This window comes from Phyllobates terribilis, unplaced genomic scaffold (genome assembly GCF_046119375.1).
Source record: "Phyllobates terribilis strain yellow unplaced genomic scaffold, ASM4611937v1 Scaffold_4__5_contigs__length_816908805, whole genome shotgun sequence".
Taxonomy (NCBI): domain Eukaryota; kingdom Metazoa; phylum Chordata; class Amphibia; order Anura; family Dendrobatidae; genus Phyllobates; species Phyllobates terribilis.
The window spans coordinates 750,269,856-750,289,378 of NW_027362764.1; the positions used below are offsets into that span (position 1 = coordinate 750,269,856).

At 49.2% G+C, this 19,523-nt stretch overlaps 1 long non-coding RNA gene across 1 annotated transcript; it reads right to left on the reverse strand.

The window, feature by feature from the left end:
• Window positions 1-416: 416 nt before the first annotated feature.
• LOC141264518 (uncharacterized) lies at window positions 417-19,404 on the reverse strand. Its single transcript, XR_012319982.1, has 3 exons — window positions 19,359-19,404; window positions 2,874-2,934; window positions 417-1,351 (listed from the first exon to the last, which is right to left on the reverse strand). It is a non-coding gene; the product is annotated as an uncharacterized lncRNA (long non-coding RNA).
• Between the last annotated feature and the right edge of the window lie 119 nt (window positions 19,405-19,523).

Here is a 19,523-nt window from a genome sequence, read left to right on the forward strand (position 1 = left end):
CCTTTCTCTCCCTCCCTCCATTAGAGGGATTTGCCAGTATCCCTTACTGAGATCCAAGGTAGTGACATATCGGGCCCCAGCTAGCTGGTCTAGAAGTTCATCAATACGGGGCATTGGGTAAGGATCACTGATGGTATGGTCATTTAGTCGTCTGTAGTCCACACAAAATCGAGTACTCCCATCTTTCTTTGGTACTAATGTCGTCACTGAATTTTGGGTCTTCTATCCTTTGGATTACGAGCTCGGAGAGAATGAAGACACAGGACAGGATGTTTGTGTCTAAACATACTCTAAAAAACTTTATTACAAAACACAGGGCTAATATACACCCTAAAGGCAGGAAACGGATTTGCCATATATGGTTCGATTATACAGTTTAGCTGAACAGGCGAAAAAAGCTAGTTTCTGTATGCTTTAAAATATTTAATTAGACTTATCTAGTTAGCAAGGTCATTTCATCTTTCTGCAAGAACACATTATTGCTACAAGAAGAAACATCTGGCCAGGGAGAATCACGTTATCTTTTTAGCAAGGATACGCTATTGATACAAGAAGGAACATTCATAGCTGTTGTTTTCACCTAAAATAATTGTCAGACTTATATAGCATAGATGGGGCCTTTAAACTTGAGGGACTCCATCTTCTGCTATAACATTCCATCCTTTTGTTCCTTCATTTATCAATACGAATATCTATGTTTTCTTTTAGTACAACGCTGAATACACATTAGAAAAAAATTAAAAACCAAATAAACCGCAAGACACATTAGCAAAACCTGTAAAATAGCTTGTACTATACCAGCCAACCACCCACAAATACCTTTAAACCAATTTACGGGATTTAGAAAGGAAAATCTCTGTGTGGAATTATTGGCCAAAGTATTTGAACAGTTCACCCAAAAGTTTATCTCTTCCCATGAGACTGGAACAGCGAGAAAGGGTATCCTAGTGGACGTCACAGTGGCATGTGTACATATCCAACAATTAGCAATGGTCTGGTTTTGCTCCTTTAGTCCATCGATTAGAGCAAGATGGTGTCTAATGAATCTATTGTCGTCTCCATCTGTGGTGCTCAACCTAGTCCATGTACCTGTGGTTGTAAGTATGCAGGTAAGTATAAACAATGTCATCATTCTTTGTCCGCTGGTTCTCCTAGTATCTTTTTGCAATGGGACGCGTGGATCCAGGTCTCTTTTCCCTCTAGCTTAACGGCTGTACTTGTGGTCAGCAGAACTTGAAAGGGTCTGTCAAACCGTGGATCTAGGCTTTTCCTCACGTGTCATTTTATAACCACCCAGTCTCCAGGTTGCAGCGTATGGCTGCTAGAGTCTTGATCTGGATCTGGAAGAGAACTGAAGACAGTATCATGTACTTGCTTAATCTTTTTGTGTAAAGCCCTCACATAGCAACTTAGCACATGGTTGTTCATTTCTAATGCTTGCGGATAGAAACACCCTAGGCTGGGTACGTTGCCAAACAATATCTCATATGGAGAGAGTCCAGTCTTTTTATTAGGCGTGTATCTTACTGAAAACAGAGCAAGCGGTAAACAGTCCGGCCATGGTTTTCCTGTCTCAGCCATGGCTTTCTGAATTTTTAATTTCAATGTCCCATTCAGTCTTTCCACTTTACCACTACTTTGTGGGTGATATGGGGTATGGAATGCTTGTTGAATTCCTAGAGCTGACATGACTTCATTCATTATTTCACCTGTGAAGTGTGTACCTCTGTCACTCTCAATTACCTCTGGTACCCCATACCTGCAGACCACCTCCGCAAGCAGTTTCTTTGCGGTTGCTGCAGCCGTGGCTTTGGCAATCGGGAAAGCCTCTGGCCATCCTGAGAACAAATCAATACAGACCAACACATATTCCCATGATCCTGACTTTGGCAGCTGAATATAATCAATTTGCAGTCTCTGGAATGGATAGAGGGGCCGGGGGGTGTGTTTGGGTGGTGTTTTAACTACTCTACCCTGATAATGTGTAGCACATATCATGCACCCTTGTACCAGGTTTTCAATACAGGTGGAGAATCCTGGTGCCACCCAATGTTTCTGCATCACACTCATCACACCCGTTTTAGATTGGTGTGTCGGCCCATGTAGTATCTGGGCAGCTGCTGGGTACAGTGCCCTTGGAAGGCATCGTCGTGTCCCTTTCCCCCATACCCCATTTGCTTCATTCAGGTATGCACCTTCCTTTAACCACTTATCAACCTCCTCCTTTTGAGCCTGAGCCTGCATTTGGTATAAGATGTCCTCCGACACAAAGGGGTTTTTAGGGGCACTTAACTGACGTACTGTTGACCCTCGTTGCGGCTTACAGGCTGCTGTTTTTGCCGCTGCTTCTGCCATCGCGTTTCCTCTGCTTACCTGGTCGGTGCGTCTGGTATGTGCTCTTACCTTTATGACAGCTACTTGTTTGGGTAGTTGTAGCGCATCAATTAACTGCTGGACCGCATCAGCATTCTTAATGGGGTGTCCTGCTGCCGTCAGGAAACCTCTTGACTTCCATATTGGACCAAAATCATGCGATATACCGAATGCGTACCTTGAATCTGTGTAAATGTTAACAATACTACCTTCCGCTAATTTACAGGCCTCGGTTAGGGCCCTAAGTTCAGCTTCTTGAGCCGACTGGTGTGGGAGCATTGGTTCTGCCTTGATTACTGCATTGAGGGAGACAACTGCATATCCAGTATGGAAGGTACCTGAATCGTCCTGATGACGGGATCCATCTACAAAAAATTCAAAATCTGCATTTTGTAATTCATTTTCAAATACAGTAGGTAAACCTGCCGTTTCTTGTGCCATCATTTGTACACAGTCATGAGGAACTTCCTCTCTTGGATCTTCCTTAAAAAGCACAGTACCTGACTCCTCCTTTAGATCCGAGAGAGGTAACAAAGTTGCTGGATTCAGGGTAGTACACCTCTGTAAAGAAACATTGGGAGGCATTAACAGTGCACATTGTAACCTAAGATGACGTGCTGCTGAGAGGTGAGCGGGTTGCACTTGATTCAATATAGTGTAGACATCATGAGGTGTTAGAACGGTGAGCGGGTGGTCAAGAACAATGTCTGCGGATTTATGGAGTAATAGTCCAACAGCATGCAGAGCACGTACGCAGGATGGTGCACTTCTGGCTACCGCATCCAATCTGCCACTAAAGTAGGCAACAGGTCTCTGATTATCACCGTGTGTTTGGGTTAAAACTCCTGCTGCATGTCCAGCTTGTTCATGAAGGTACAGAGTAAATGGGAGCTCATAATTAGGGGTACCCAAAGCTGGAGCGGCCAAAATACGGTTCTTGAGAGAATAAAAACAGTCTATTGCCTCTGATGTTAGTACAAAAGGTGTTGGGGTAAGACAGTCATAGAGGGGCTGCATTAAAATAGAGACGGCATGAATCCACTGTCTGCAAAAGGAAACAAGTTCAAGAAAAGTTCTGAGGGCTGCAACATTAATGGGGACGGTGAATGCCTGTACTGCTTGTTTACGTGCATTTGTTAAATGACGAGCTCCTGGTATAATGCAATGTCCCAAAAAGGTGACTGAAGATTTACAAAACTGAAGCTTATCTTTCGATGCCTTGCAGCCAGCGTGATAGAGAAACAACATAAGCGATATAGTTGCACTATGACATTGTTTCCTGGAGGGGGCACAAATGAGCAGGTCATCGACATATTGCAAAACAACGATATGTGGTTCAGACCATCCCTCCAGTATTTCCTGCAGACTTTCAGTGTACATTGTGGGTGAATTCTGGGCACCCTGTGGCAACACTGTCCATGTATATTGACTACCCTGGAATGTGAAAGCAAACAGGTACTGGCAGTCAGGATGTAATGGTACACTGAAAAATGCATTTGCCAAATCAACCACTGAAAAGCAAAGAGAGTTAGAAGGTATCTGTGACAGAAGAGTATGCGGGTTGGGCACAACTGGTGTTAGAAGTTCTGTGGCTTTGTTAACCAACCGGAGGTCATGGACCATTCTATATGCGGCTGGTTGTCCTGGCACACTCTTTTTCTTTACTGGGAACAGGGGAGTGTTGCAAGGGGACTGGGTTTTGACTAGGACTCCTTTCTGTAGTAATTTTTGGACCTGCTGGGCTATGGCATTCTCCTGAGCCGAGCTAAGGGGATACTGCCTCTGTTGAGGCAAGATGGCTCCTGGTTTTAATTTCACCATTACTGGTTGAACTCTTAACCTACCAACATCTGTTTTGTCTGAGGCCCAAAAATCATGTGGTACAGCCTGCTCCAATATCGGGGGAAACTCATTTGTCTCTTCTATGCTGGCAATATCTAGTGACATAATTTTGCAAAGGGTACTTGGTTTTAAACCTGGGGTCAAGGTGACAGTGCCATCGGGATGATACTCAATATGTGCTTGTAATTGGGACAACACATCATTTCCCAAAAGGTTACATTGGCCTCAGGGCGATACCATGAGCTGGCTATGTACAGTAGCTCCTTGAATTTGCAGGGGAATTCTTTTAGTGACAGGAAGCAGGACAGACGGGGAACTGAAGGGGGTGGCAATGACATGATGTGAAAAATCAGTGTCAGTGTATGGCCAATCACCTTGCGTAATTACTGAATTGTCGGCCCCCGTATCTACTTGGAAATCGATTTCATGTCCCCCTGGTAGGTTCACCTGCACTATACAACTGGGAGTTGGGGGTAAGGAGATGAGGGGGTTCATGTGCAAGCTACCCTCATCCTATGGGGGCGTTGTTTGGTCGGCTGGAGGACCCGTACTCTGAGCATTTGGATACGGGTTGGTCCTACAGTTCTTTCTAAAATGTCCTGGCTTTTTACATCCGTAACACAGTTTCTGTCCTCCTCCTTCAGTCCGTCCTCTGCCTCTGTTGTTTCTGGGGGTCGTCTCTACTATATGTATTCTGGCAGCTCTTTTTGCCTGCGCTATATCATGTTGTGCCCCCTGAGCTATTCTAGCTAAATCTTCTGCCTTCACTGATCTCCAGTCCGGTCTACTTGCTTTTACCTTCTCTGCAATCTCTTTCTTTAGTCCATTCATGAAAGCACTTGCTAATACCCTCTCACTAGTCTTATTCCCGGGGTTGAACCCCATTTCTGACCAGGTTTTCTTTAGTGCATAGAAATAATCCTTAGGATCTTCCTCCTTTCCCTGCACTCTATCTTCTAGTGTAACTTGCTTTTCTGCTTGCCTGTCTTGACATGCTTTTACCAACGCTGCTGCGAATAGGACTCCAGCTGCTGCATCATTAGATTCTGCATCTACGGGTCCGGTCCTATTGGCATACTGTTTTTTTTGTCTCATCTATCAACCTATCATAGCGGGCTTCATCTGCCAATTTTCCTTTAATTACCCCCTGCAGATCTATTCTAGTGGCATGGTACGTATCCTGTATGGTGGTGATCATTCTAGCGAAACCCATAGGGGACTGGGATGGGTCTGGCAGCTGGGAGATCAGTGCCAACTGCTCTGAAGGACTGTATGGTCTATACATTAACATTGTACGAGCTTCCTGACCTGGAACCACTGCATCCCCCCCTGCTGCTGCTGCACCCGGTGCTCCTGGCACAACTACCGTCCTCATTGGGAATTGTCTAGCTGGGTGGGGTCTCGGTCCTCCACATGCCACACAGATGTCTACTGTCAAGGGGTTCTGCTGTTCACATCTGGGGCAAACCCAACATTTAGGTTCCTGGGAATTCTGGTACTAGGGTGGGGGTGACGTCGGGAGCAGACAGGGAGGAAAATCTGTCATTCCAGTTTTTGTCAGTCTGTAACGTCCGTCTCCTAATTCTTCAATCTTTCCTTCAAAATAAGCGCATGCATTCATCCATACATCTACTGTCCCTAACAGACCCTTATCTTTCAACCATCCATGATAGGAGTTAAAGAAGGATTTCCATTTCTCTCCATTCTCATTCATTCCCGCTTTACACAATATTTTGTCAATTCCAATCAGTGCCTGTTTCCCTTCTCTGCGTACCACTAAGTCTTTGGCTATAATGCCTTCCTTGGCATTTTGGTTCCCCATTTTTTTTCGGTTCTCCTCACCTAGAAGAGACTCCTCAGTCACTTAGACAATGGTCACTTAGACAATGGGCCACAAAGGTTTCTGAACCATTCCACTACTAGCCTCTCTAGGACTTATACGCCAACCAGAAAAACAGACCAAAAACATCAATCCCGGGACACATCCACAACACAATCATCGGATCCATACTTTCATTCTTAAATTCTCCAAAGGATAGAAGGCAGGACTGTCAATTTATCTGAGGGGTTCTACTGGTTCAAAGGGACCCGAGCCAGACAACAATCTGTTGAATTACCTGGGGAGCCGACCGCTCAGGGGTGAGGGAGTCTCTTCTATGCAGTGATATAATTAGGTAGAATATAACAGTTATTCTTACCTCAGCGCTGTATATATCACCAACAGAGAGCTTCACTCGTCCCACGTCTCGGACCGGTCGAGCACCCTTGGGTAGATTAACTCAAGGTCCCTGTTCGAGGCGCCAGCTGTCGTCACTGAATTTTGGGTCTTCTATCCTTTGGATTACGAGCTCGGAGAGAATGAAGACACAGGACAGGATGTTTGTGTCTAAACATACTCTAAAAAACTTTATTATAAAACACAGGGCTAATATACACCCTAAAGGCAAGAAACGGATTTGCCATATATGGTTCGATTATACAGTTTAGCTGAACAGGCGAAAAAAGCTAGTTTCTGTATGCTTTAAAATATTTAATTAGACTTATCTAGTTAGCAAGGTCATTTCATCTTTCTGCAAGAACACATTATTGCTACAAGAAGAAACATCTGGCCAGGGAGAATCACGTTATCTTTTTAGCAAGGACACGCTATTGATACAAGAAGGAACATTCATAGCTGTTGTTTTCACCTAAAATAATTGTCAGACTTATATAGCATAGATGGGGCCTTTAAACTTGAGGGACTCCATCTTCTGCTATAACACTAACACCACAGAAGAAGCCCAAGGGCTATGGGAGGCCTGAATTACCCCGAGCTGTAACATCTCCTCCAGTTCGTGCTGCATGGTGGTTCTAACTGATTCTGGTACTCGGAAAGGGGCCTGCTGTATGGGACGGATGCCTGGAGTGTCCACATGATGTTGGCTTACTGTGGTTACAGTCTGTCTGGAGCTTCTAGCTGCTTCCACCATGCGCTGCCTCTCCTTAGCTGTGCGGATGGCCTCCCTCTTATCTTCTATGCTGGCCTCATCTCCAAGCAATTCCATCTCCTCCTTATACCACACAACCCACTGACTTTTTTGGGTTTTTACCTCCAGCTCCCGTCTTTCCTCCCCTTGCTGTGGAAATTCTTCCTCGGTGCCATCATGCAGGCAAGCTTCTTCCAAAGCCTCAATTAATTGCTTCTTGGACAGTCCTTTGTAGCCGACTCCTACTTCACGGGCCTTTGCTTGTAGGCTCAACACAGTACAGTTCCCGTATCCTGAGGTTCTGGTTTCAGATGTTGATGGGCCGCTGTCCTCCATTCCTTCTGCTCTGATCCCACGGCTGCCAACCAGTTTGTGACGGGGTGTGCGACACAGCAGGAAGGGACACCAGGCCGATAATCAATCCAACGAGATATATTGAGGCAGGGAAAATAGAACATCAAATATCAAGATTGTTCCTTAGAGTCCACAATGAGTCCACGCCAAAAGGGAATAGTTCCGGGGGCGCCATTCGGCAATCCGACGCCAGGGAAAAGGTAGAAATAATCCTGGGATGAGTTTGATGGATCCAACAGATGAGGGACACAACACAATCCCACGTGGCAGCTTCTAACCATCCACACACAGGCAGGAGGATCTCGCCTCAGCATAAGGTCCTAGCCCTTTTCACGGCAGCACACAACAAACTGGCCAAAACCATGTGTCTATTGTTCTGTGTCCTGGGATCAGCCCATCGATGGAGGAGGGGTCCCACCTATTTTGAATATGTGGCTACCTTGAGAAGTTTCCAGAAGCTACAGGCTTATTTTGGATGAGTCCTATGCTGAAAAGAACAAAGACAAAATCCTCCACTAGATGTTAACCCAGGCCCATAGGCGGATTATAATGAGGGCAATCCGGGCTACCGCCCGGGGCCCCGAACCTGCAGGGGGCCTGCGGCTCCGGGTGGGGTGTCTAATGCCGGATTGCCCTCATTATATGTGCGGGCCGCCGCGGCACATACCGGTAGCAGTGGCGGGAGGGGGGGCCCCGGACCGCTCCCCCAGCAGCGGCGTACGGCCGCTACTTCTTCATCGGCCGGGCCAGCACTGCAGCAGTTAACTTCCCTGTGCTGGCCCGGCCGCGTCACTGCTAGGAGACACGGCCCTGTGCGCGGCCGTGTCTCCTAGCTGTGACGTCACGCAGTGCGCGCCCGGCCTGCACTGCTGCAACGGAGAAGTCAGAGCAGGCAGGAGGAATGGAGCCAGGGGATGGTGAGTCTGTGTGTGTATGTGTGTGTGTGCAGGCAGATATCATTGTGTGATGTCTGTTTATATGTATTTTTGTGTTTCAAATGTGTTTATGCGTGTATGTATATGTCTGTATATGTTTGTGTGTGTGCGTGACTGCATGCGTGACTGCGTGCGGCCTCCTGCTGAGTATAGTTGGCGCCGTGCGGCCTCCTGCTATCTCTGGGGGGGGCGCTGTGCAGCCTTCCACTATGTATAGATGGCGCCGTGCGGCCTCCCGCTGTGTATAGATGGCGCCGTGCGGCCCCCTGCTGTGTATAGATGGCACCGTGCGGCCCTCTGCTGTGTATAGATAGCGCCGTGCGGCCCCCTGCTGTGTATAGATGGCGCCATGCGGCCTCCTGCTGTGTATAGATGGTGCCGTGCGGCCCCCTCCTGTGTATAGATGGTGCCGTGCGGCCTCCTGCTGTATATAGATGGCTACGTGCGGCCTCCTGCTGTGTACAGATGGCGCCGTGCGGCCTCCTGCTGTGTATAGATGGCCCCGTGCGGCCTCCTGCTGTGTATAGATGGCGCCGTACGGCCCCCTGCTGTGTATAGATGGCGCCGTGCGGCCCCCTGCTGTGTATAGATGGCGCCGTGCGGCCCCCTGCTGTGTATAGATGGCGCCGTGCGGCCTCCTGCTGTGTATAGATGGTGCCTTGCGGCCCCCTGCTGTGTATAGATGGCGCCGTGCGGCCCAATGCTGTGTATAGATGGCGCCGTGCGGCCCCCTGCTGTGTATAGATGGCGCCGGGCGGCCCTCTGCTGTGTATAGAAGGCGCCGTGCGGCCCCCTGCTGTGTATAGATGGCGCCGTGCGGCCCTCTGCTGTGTATAGATGGCTACATGCGGCCCCCTGCTGTGTATAGATGGCACCGTGCGGCCCTCTGCTGTGTATAGATGGCGCCGTGCAGCCTCCTGCTGTGTATAGATGGCGCAGTGCGGCCTCCTGCTGTGTATAGATGGTGCCGTGCGGCCTCCTGCTTTGTACAGATGGCGCCGTGCGGCCTCCTGCTGTGTATAGATGGCGCTGTGCGGCCTCCTGCTGTGTATAGATGGCTACGTGCGGCCTCCTGCTGAGTATAGATGACGCCGTGCGGCCTCCTGCTGTGTGTAGATGGTGCCGTGCGGCCTCCTGCTGTGTATAGATGGCGCCGTGCGGCCTCCTGCTATGTATAGATGGCTACGTGCGGCCTCCTGCTGTGCATAGATGGTGCCGTGCGGCCCCCTGCTGTGTATAGATGGCACCGTGCGGCCCCTTGCTGTGTATAGATGGCGCCGTGCGTCCCTCTGCTGTGTATAGATGGCGCCGGGCGGCCCTCTGCTGTGTATAGAAGGCGCCGTGCGGCCCCCTGCTGTGTATAGATGGCGCCGTGCGGCCCTCTGCTGTGTATAGATGGCGCCATGCGGCCCCCTGCTGTGTATAGATGGCGCCGTGCGGCCCCCTGCTGTGTATAGATGGCGCCGTGCGGCCCTCTGCTGTGTATAGATGGCGCCGTGCGGCCTCCTGCTGTGTATAGATGGCGCAGTGCGGCCTCCTGCTGTGTATAGATGGTGCCGTGCGGCCTCCTGCTTTGTACAGATGGCGCCGTGCGGCCTCCTGCTGTGTATAGATGGCGCTGTGCGGCCTCCTGCTGTGTATAGATGGCTACGTGCGGCCTCCTGCTGAGTATAGATGACGCCGTGCGGCCTCCTGCTGTGTGTAGATGGTGCCATGCGGCCTCCTGCTGTGTATAGATGGCGCCGTGCGGCCTCCTGCTATGTATAGATGGCTACGTGCGGCCTCCTGCTGTGCATAGATGGTGCCGTGCGGCCCCCTGCTGTGTATAGATGGCACCGTGCGGCCCCTTGCTGTGTATAGATGGCGCCGTGCGTCCCTCTGCTGTGTATAGATGGCGCCGTGCGGCCCTCTGCTGTGTATAGATGGCGCCGTGCGGCCTCCTGCTGTGTATAGATGGCTACGTGCGGCCTCCTGCTGAGTATAGATGGCGCCGTGCGGCCTCCTGCTGTGTATAGATGGTGCCGTGCGGCCTCCTGCTGTGTATAGATGGCGCCGTGCGGCCTCCTGCTGTGTATAAATGGCTACGTGCGGCCTCCTGCTGAGTATAAATGGCGCCGTGCGGCCTCCTGCTGTCTCTGGGGGGGGCGCCGTGCGGCCTCCCGCTGTGTATAGATGGCGCCGTGCGGCCTCCTGCTGTGCATAGATGGCACCGTGCGACCTCCCGCTGTGTATAGATGGCTACGTGCGGCCTCCCGTTGTGTATAGATGGCTCCGTGCGGCCTCCCGCTGTGTATAGATGGCTACGTGCGGCCTCCCGCTGTGTATAGATGGCACCGTGCAGCCTCCCGCCAGGGCCGGCGTCAGCACCCGGCGCACCCGGGCAAATGCCGGGGCCCTGAGCAGGCAGAGGGGCCCACTGGCGGTCGCGCACCCCGCTGGGCTATGGGCGGAGGAGAGCGGTGTCAGCGCCCGCCCTTCTCCGCCGCTTGCTCAGGGCCCCGGCAGCCCGATACTTACCTCTCCCCGTGCCTCCGCAGATCAGCTGTCTTCCTGCTCTGCGCTCCCTGTGACGTCTCAGGTCAGAGGGCGCGGTGACGTCTTTACACCGCGCCCTCCCCTGAGCCGTCACAGGGAGCGCAGAGCGGGAAGACGCCGACAACGCTGGAGTTCGGAGCCGAGCAACGAGCGGCGGGCAGCAGGCAGCGGGCAGCAGGTGAGGAGAAGGGAGGTGAGTATTTGATTTTTTTTTTTTTTTTAATGTATGGAGGCATGGGGCATTATAAAGAGGGGAGGGGGGGCATCCTGCATGGGGCATTATAAAGAGGAGGGGTGACAGCCTGCATGGGGCATTATAAGGTGGGGAACAGCCTGCATGGGGCATTATAAAGAGGGGGGGATTCCTGCTTGGGGCATTATAATGAGGAGGGGTGACAGCCTGCATGGGGCATTATAAGGTGGGGACCAGCCTGCATGGGGCATTATAAGGTGGGGAACAGCCTGCACGGGGCATTATAAAGAGAGGGGGGGCATCCTGCATGAGGCATTATAAAGAGGAGGGGTGACAGCCTGCATGGGGCATTATAAGGTGGGGAACAGCCTGCATGGGGCATTATAAAGAGGGGGGGGTTCCTGCTTGGGGCATTATAATGAGGAGGGGTGACAGCCTGCATGGGGCATTATAAGGTGGGGACAAGCCTGCATGGGGCAATATAAAGAGGAGGGGTGACAGCCTGCATGGGGCAGTATAAAGAGGAGGGGTGACAGCCTGCATGGGGCAGTATAAAGAGGAGGGGTGACAGCCTGCATGGGGCATTATAAAGAGAGGGGGGGACATCCTGCATGGGGCATTATAAAGAGGAGGGGTGACAGCCTGCATGGGGCAGTATAAAGAGGAGGGGTGACAGCCTGCATGGGGCATTATAAAGAGGAGGGGTGACAGCCTGCATGGGGCATTATAAAGAGGAGGGGTGACAGCCTGCATGGGGCAGTATAAAGAGGAGGGGTGACAGCCTGCATGGGGCATTATAAAGAGGAGGGGTGACAGCCTGCATGGGGCAGTATAGAGAGGAGGGGTGACAGCCTGCATGGGGCATTATAAGGTGGGGAACAGCCTGCATGGGGCATTATAAAGAGGGGGGGATTCCTGCTTGGGGCATTATAATGAGGAGGGGTGACAGCCTGCATGGGGCATTATAAGGTGGGGACCAGCCTGCATGGGGCATTATAAGGTGGGGAACAGCCTGCACGGGGCATTATAAAGAGAGGGGGGGACATCCTGCATGGGGCATTATAAAGAGGAGGGGTGACAGCCTGCATGGGGCAGTATAAAGAGGAGGGGTGACAGCCTGCATGGGGCATTATAAGGTGGGGAACAGCCTGCATGGGGCATTATAAGGGGGGGGCAGCCTGTATGGGGCATTATGTGGGGGGGAACAGCCTGCATGGAGCATTATAAGGGGGGGGCAGCCTGTATGGGGCATTATGTGGGGGGTAACAGCCTGCATGGAGCATTAAAAGGGAGGGGCCTGTATGGGGCATTATGTGGGGGGTAACAGCCTGCATGGAGCATTATAAGGGGGGGACAGCCTGTATGGGGCATTATGTGGGGGGTAACAGCCTGCATGCAGCATTATATGGGGACCGGTATCCTGTATGGAGCGTTATATGGGGGCCAGTATCCTGTATGGAGCGTTATATGGGGGCCAGTATTCTGTATGGAGCCTTATATGGGGGCCAGTATTCCGTATGGAGCCTTATATGGAAGCCAGTATTCCGTATGGAGCCTTATATGGGGGCCAGTATTCCATATGGGGGCCAGTATTCCGTATGGAGCCTTATATGGGGGCCAGTATTCCGTATGGAGCCTTATATGGGGGCCAGTATTCCTTATGGAGCCTTATATGGGGGCCAGTATTCCATATGGAGCCTTATATAGGGGCCAGTATTCCATATGGGGCCTAATATGGGGGCCAGTATTCCGTATGGAGCCTTATATGGGGGCCAGTATTCCGCATGGAGCCTTATATGGGGGTCAGTATTCCGCATGGAGCCTTATATGGGGGTCAGTATTCCGCATGGAGCCTTATATGGGGGTCAGTATTCCGCATGGAGCCTTATATGGGGGTCAGTATTCCGCATGGAGCCTTATATGGGGGTCAGTATTCCGTATGGGGCCTTATATGGGGGCCAGTATTCCGTATGGGGTCTTATATGGGGGCCAGTATTCCGTATGGGGCCTTATATGGGGGCCAGTATTCCGTATGGGGTCTTATATGGGGGCCAGTATTCCGTATGGGGTCTTATATGGGGGCCAGTATTCCGTATGGGGTCTTATATGGGGGCCAGTATTCCGTATGGGGCCTTATATGGGGGCCAGTATTCCGTATGGGGCCTTATATGGGGGCCAGTATTCCGTATGGGGTCTTATATGGGGGCCAGTATTCCGTATGGGGTCTTATATGGGGGCCAGTATTCCGTATGGGGCCTTATATGGGGGCAAGTATTCCGTATGGGGCCTTATATGGGGGCCAGTATTCCGTATGAAGCGTTATATGGGGGCCAGTATTCCGTATGGGCGTTATATGGGGACCAGTATTCCGTATGGAGCCTTATATGGGGGCCACTATTCTGTGTGGAGCGATTCACCGGTTTCTGAGCTATTGTGGAATTTACAATAGATATCACTCATGAAGTGAAATCTTTGCATTGTACTATATATATATATATATTTCTCCGCCGTATCTCTGCATCATGAATCGTGTATGTGTTAAAGGGGCCCACTGAGACTCTTTCGCCCGGGGCCCAGAAAAACCTGGAGCCGGCCCTGCCTCCCGCTGTGTATAGATGGCTACGTGTGCTCAATATTGAGTCATACAATTAATGTAAGGCTATGTGCCCACGATACAGAAATGTTCCGGATTTTTTTTGAGCGTTTCTGCATCTCCCTGGCAGAAAAAACGCATGCGGATTTTACATGCGGATTGTACATGCGTTTTCCTGCCAGGGACATGCGGATGTGAAGCGTTCTTCACTTGCATTTCCGCACGCGGGTTGACAAGCGCTTTCCAAGCGATTTTAGCATCACTTGGAAAGTGCTTGACAACTTGGTTACACTATATAAATCCATGCAAACAGCATGGATTTATATAGTGTGACCGTAAAAGAATGGTAAAAAATAAAAAATATATACTTACCTTCTGATGGCCTGCCGACGTCAGCGGTCGCGTGACCCGTCACATGACTAAATGACGTCATGGCAGGTCCTTTTCAGACCATCGCGAGCTGCCGGCAAGCCAGGACGCATCGGATAAAGACACCGGGGGCCATCAGAAGGTAAGTATAATATTTATTTTTTATTTTATTCTTTTTTCACAGGTTCTATGGTACCCAGGTCCGGAGGAGAGTCTCCTCTCCTCCACACCCGGGTACCATCCGCACATTGAAACGCATGGATTCCGCATCTACAGATGCAGGTATGTGGATTCCATGCGTTCTAATGCAAGTCAATGGCGGCGAAAACGCCGCGCTTCCGCAAAATAATTGGTAATGCTGCGGATTTTTCCGCAATGATAATCGCAGCGGAAATTTCCGCAGCATGTACACAGCACATGCGGGATATCATTGGGGAACATGGCAGACCTTCTACCAAGCGTTTTTTAAGCGTTTCTGCAGCGGAATTGCCGCTGCGGAAATGCTTAAAAAACGCATAGTGGGCACACACCCTAAAAAAAAATATTATAATATTGTGCCAAATTAATTTCACGTGAACTATCACAAGATCTATCACAGGGGATCATGTGACATGTCACGTGATAAATCAGGTGTGTGTGTGGGGGGGGGCCCCGCGCCTTCTAAATTGCCCGGGGCCCTTGCTACTCTTAATCCACCCCTGCCCAGGCCTGATTACATTGCAGTCCATGAACACAGGTCGGGGGAGGGACACGCTGTTACAGGCGTAACCCTGACACCGCTCCTGCGGTACTTGAGCCTGAAGTCGCACCTGCAGTACCTGAGCCCTGACGCCACTCCTGTGGTACTTGAGCCTGAAGCCGCACCCGTGGTACCTGAACCCTGATACGCTCCTGTGGTACCTGAACCTTGACACCTCTCCTGCGGCACCTGAGCCTTACACCACTTCTGAGATACTTGAACCCTGACACCGATCTGGCGGTGCCTGAGCCTGACACCGCTCCTGTGGTACCTGAACCCTGAAATCGCTCCAGAGCCTGAAACCACTCCGGCTGTACCGAAACGTAGAACCTGCACCGGTGATACCTAAACCTGAAGCCACTCCAGCGGTATCCAAACCTGTAACCATTCTGGTGGTACTTGAACCAGCACCAGTGTCTCTCTTGGTTAGCGTTCCAAAGTCCGTACTGTCGGAGTCTGTTCCATTATCCAAATCCTGTCCTGCCAGTGACTACGGGTCTGTGTCCATCTTGCCCGGTGACCAGAACCCGTGTTGTCTGAACAGTGTCCGAATCCTGTCCTGCCAGTGATTCCGAGCCCGTGTCCGTGATCCTGACCCCTGGGGACAGCAGCTGCAGCACCGGGGACTGCCAAGGAGTGGTACCTGGCAGCTACCTGCAACTCATGTCTAATTCCACTATTAGGCTGAGTTCACACGATGCGTTTTTCATGCGTTTCCGCTGCGTTTTTGCAGTTGCGTAAACGCCGCGGAAACGCATGGTAGAAGGGCAGCAATGTTCCCCAATGGAAATCCGCATGTGCTGTGCCCATGATGCGGATTTTTCCGCAGCGTAAACGCTGCGGTCAAAAATCCGCAGCATGTCAATTAATTTTGCGGAAACGCTGCTCTTTTGCCGCCATTGACTTGCATTAGACCGCATGGAATCCGCATCACTGTATATGTTGATGCGCTTTTCATGCGGTCTATTGTGCGGATGGTACCCGGGTGTGGATGAGAGGACTCTCATCCAGACCCAGGTACCATTAAAAAAAAAAAGAATAAAATAAAAAATACATATATTCTCACCTTCTGACGGCCCGCGCTGCGTCCTGCCGGCTTCCCGCGCACTTCGCGGTTGAATGAAGGACCTTCGCTGACGTCAGAGTCATGTGACGGGTCACGTGACGCTGACGTCGGAAGGTCCTACAGTCTTCACTGCCGGCAGCCGGGACCGATGAAGCAGGACACCGGGGGCCATCAGATGGTAACGTATAGATTTATTTTTTGACATCACACACTATATAAATCCATGCCGGTTGCATGGATTTATATAGTGTGAAGTTGACAAGCACTTTCCAAGTGATGCTAAAATCGCTTGGGAAGTGCTTGTCAACCCGCATGCGGAAATGAAAGTGAAGACCGCTTCATTTCCGCATGTCCCTGGCAGGAAACCGCATGTACAATCCGCATGCGTTTTTTCCTGCCAGAGAGATGCAGAAACGCTCCGGAAAAAATCCTGAGCATTTCTGCATCGTGTGCACATACCCTTAGAAGCTCTAGCAAACACCAGGCAGCCTGTTAGCTATGTCCTTCCTAGGTAATCCCGGATTGTGGCACAGTGGGTCCACGATCCACATATGTGACACATATACCTGACTGGAGACACTGGGCTGGGCATATACATAACTGGAGACACTGGCTTGGGGCATATACATTACTGGAAACACTAGCCTGGGGAATATACATCACTGGAGACTAGGTTGTGGCATATACATCACTGGCGATACTGGGCTGGGCATATACATCACTGGAGACACTAGGCTGTGGCATATATCAGGGCTGTGGAGTCAGTGTCCATTTTGGTGAAGTCGGAGTCGGTATAAAATGGACCGACTCCGACTCCTAAAATATAAAATAAATTGGGTACAGTAGTTCAATGAAGTTTGTGGGGAATATTTTTTCATAAGAATTTGGGAAAGTTATGAAATGTCCTATAAATGTCTATCCTAGTCGTGATCTAAGGGTCTAGACTTTTAGCTGAGGTTAATTTGTGCTACAGTAAATTTATCACTTAAACATGAGCCATGTATGAGGGAGTTGGTGGCATGGAAATTGAGGAGTTGGAGGTTTAACTTACCGACTCCACAGCCCTGGTTAGCAACTGCTGAAGAACATTGCGTTGGCAGTTACAGAAGCAATTAGGTTCCCCGAACACAGATACTTCCATTGGATATTATAGATACGGCATCAAAAATAATGCACTTCCATTTGTGCCATGTTAGGTCTGAATTGGACACGAAGCGTCTGGCCTTATGGGCAATTAGTTCCCCTTGCATTAATTAGAACCTACTTGCTAATGAGGATGTACACAAAGTTTATCTACACCAGAGGTCCCCAACCTGTAGATCGGGAGCCACATGTGGCTCGCGGTCCAATAAATTGTGGCTTGTGGCTGTCTGCCAGCTTGGTGTATTAGCTCTAGTTTTAGCAAACAGGTATAAAGAACACATCTCAAAATGGTGAATTTTGTGAGTAGCCCTGCACAGAAGAGCAGATCTGGATGCACATATACTGGCCTTAGGGCTTCAGAGATAATTTAAGTATGGTAAGCTGGAGACAGGATGATACTACTTGTCAGCGCAGGTGTTGGAAGTTGGATGCGACATGAGATGAGGTGCTTGATGGGAGAATACTCGATGAGGGTATTGTGGGAACCCCTGGATCTTAGTATACTGCTTCAGGGTGATTCTGTGGGAAAGCTTTGGCTATCATTATACCTGTAATAGGGGCTTTGATTGCCACTACTGTGAGGGGGACAGGAGCTAGTTGTGGCTCACGCCCCTCTCTCAGAGCTGAAAGTGGTTCTCAAGGTCAGAAAGGTTAAGGACCACTGCTCTAAACACAGGAGAAACTGCCAGGTGTCCCAGGATATTAGATTTTGATTGATGTCCTTCATATCATGAAGGCATTAACCCCTTCACCACCTTGGGTTTTGCCGTTTTGGTTTTTTGCTCCCCTTCTTCCCAGAGCCATAACTTTTTATTTTTTCGTCAATATGGCCGTGTGAGGGCTTGTTTTTTGCGGGACGGGTTGCACTTTTGAATGACACCATTCATTTCATCATGTGATGCGCTGCTAAGCGGAAAAAAAATTCCAAGTAGAGCGAAATTGCAAAAAAAGTGCAACTCCGTAATATATATTTGAGTTTTACTTTTTACTTATCATGTTCACTATATGCTAAAAATTACCTGATAATATGATTCTCCAAGTCAGCACGAGTACGCACATACCAAACATGTATAGTTTTTTCTTTTATTTAAGTGTCAAAAAAAATTTTTTGGGGGGGGGGATTTGTAAAAAAAAACATTTTTGGAGGTGAAACCATTTTCCGTCACCCGTAACGTTTCCAATTTTTGGTGAGGGCTTATTTTTTGTGCCCTGAGCTGATGTTTTTATTAATACTATTTTTGGGGTACATAAGATATTTTGCTCGCCTCTTGTTGCGTCCGAAAAAAACCCCCATAATTCTGGAGTTTAGATTTATTTTTTTCATTACCGCGTTTACCGATCTGGTTAATTAATTTTATATTTTGCTAGATCGGACTTTTACTTATGCAACGATAACAACCACGTGTATTTTTTTTTTCCAAGTAGGGAACTTTTGTATCTTTTTTATATTTTTCAAAAAGTTTTCTTTTACTTTTCACTATATCTGTTGGGGACTTGAACTTGTGATCAAAATCTATAAATCAATGGTGGAATTTCATTATTTTTCACCACTTTTCAATGGTGTCGTGAAAACCTACAAGTCGTCGCACAGAAAAAAGAGAGTCCTCGCACCCTACGTCGACGGAAAAATAAAAAAAAAATATGGCTCTGGGGGAAAAAAAAAACAAAAACGAAAAAGCAAAAACTAAAAATCGTTTTGTGTTTTCTTTACAGAACCTCGGTGATTGAGTTGTGATAAGTCACACCGCCTCTAAATGCAAACAAGAGTGTTTTTTTTGGTGTTTTTCCACACTTTTTATCCCCCTGGTGTTCTCGTAAAGGTTTTAATGTAGAAGAACCCCCCCCCCACCCAAAAAAAGCATGTAAAAAAATGTGTGAAATTAACAGAATCTCAAGCGCTTGTTCACACGAGTAAATAGAGGAACATCAACCTTGACAGAAAAAAAGGAAAAATTATTTTTGTTAGATTTTCTCGGTTGTATGGCTGTATCGTTGATGGTACCGACATTACGACTTATTTATTTTTGTTTTTTTTCTAAAATAATAACTTTTTACCTCAGCAAATGTAACTAACTGCCTGACACTATCTCTCCTCCATTCTTCAGTCATACTGAATCATGAAGGTCTCTGCCCGCCTGGCTCGTCATTTTTTAAGTGAAAACACTGATTTTTCCTGTCACGAAAATGACGAAAACCCTAAAAAAAAAACCGTTTTCCGTACGTGGTGAATAAGCCGTAGTCATCTTTTACCTCAGCGCCCTCTCTTTCCCGCCTTCTCAGCCAGGCCCCGCCCCCTAAAACGTCACATCGCACTACAGCCACACGCGCAGAGTGAGATCTGGAGTGAAGCGTCCGACCACTCCCATTGGTCGCTCTATCCATAGCGTGAGCTCTGCTCACCTTAGCGACGGTTTG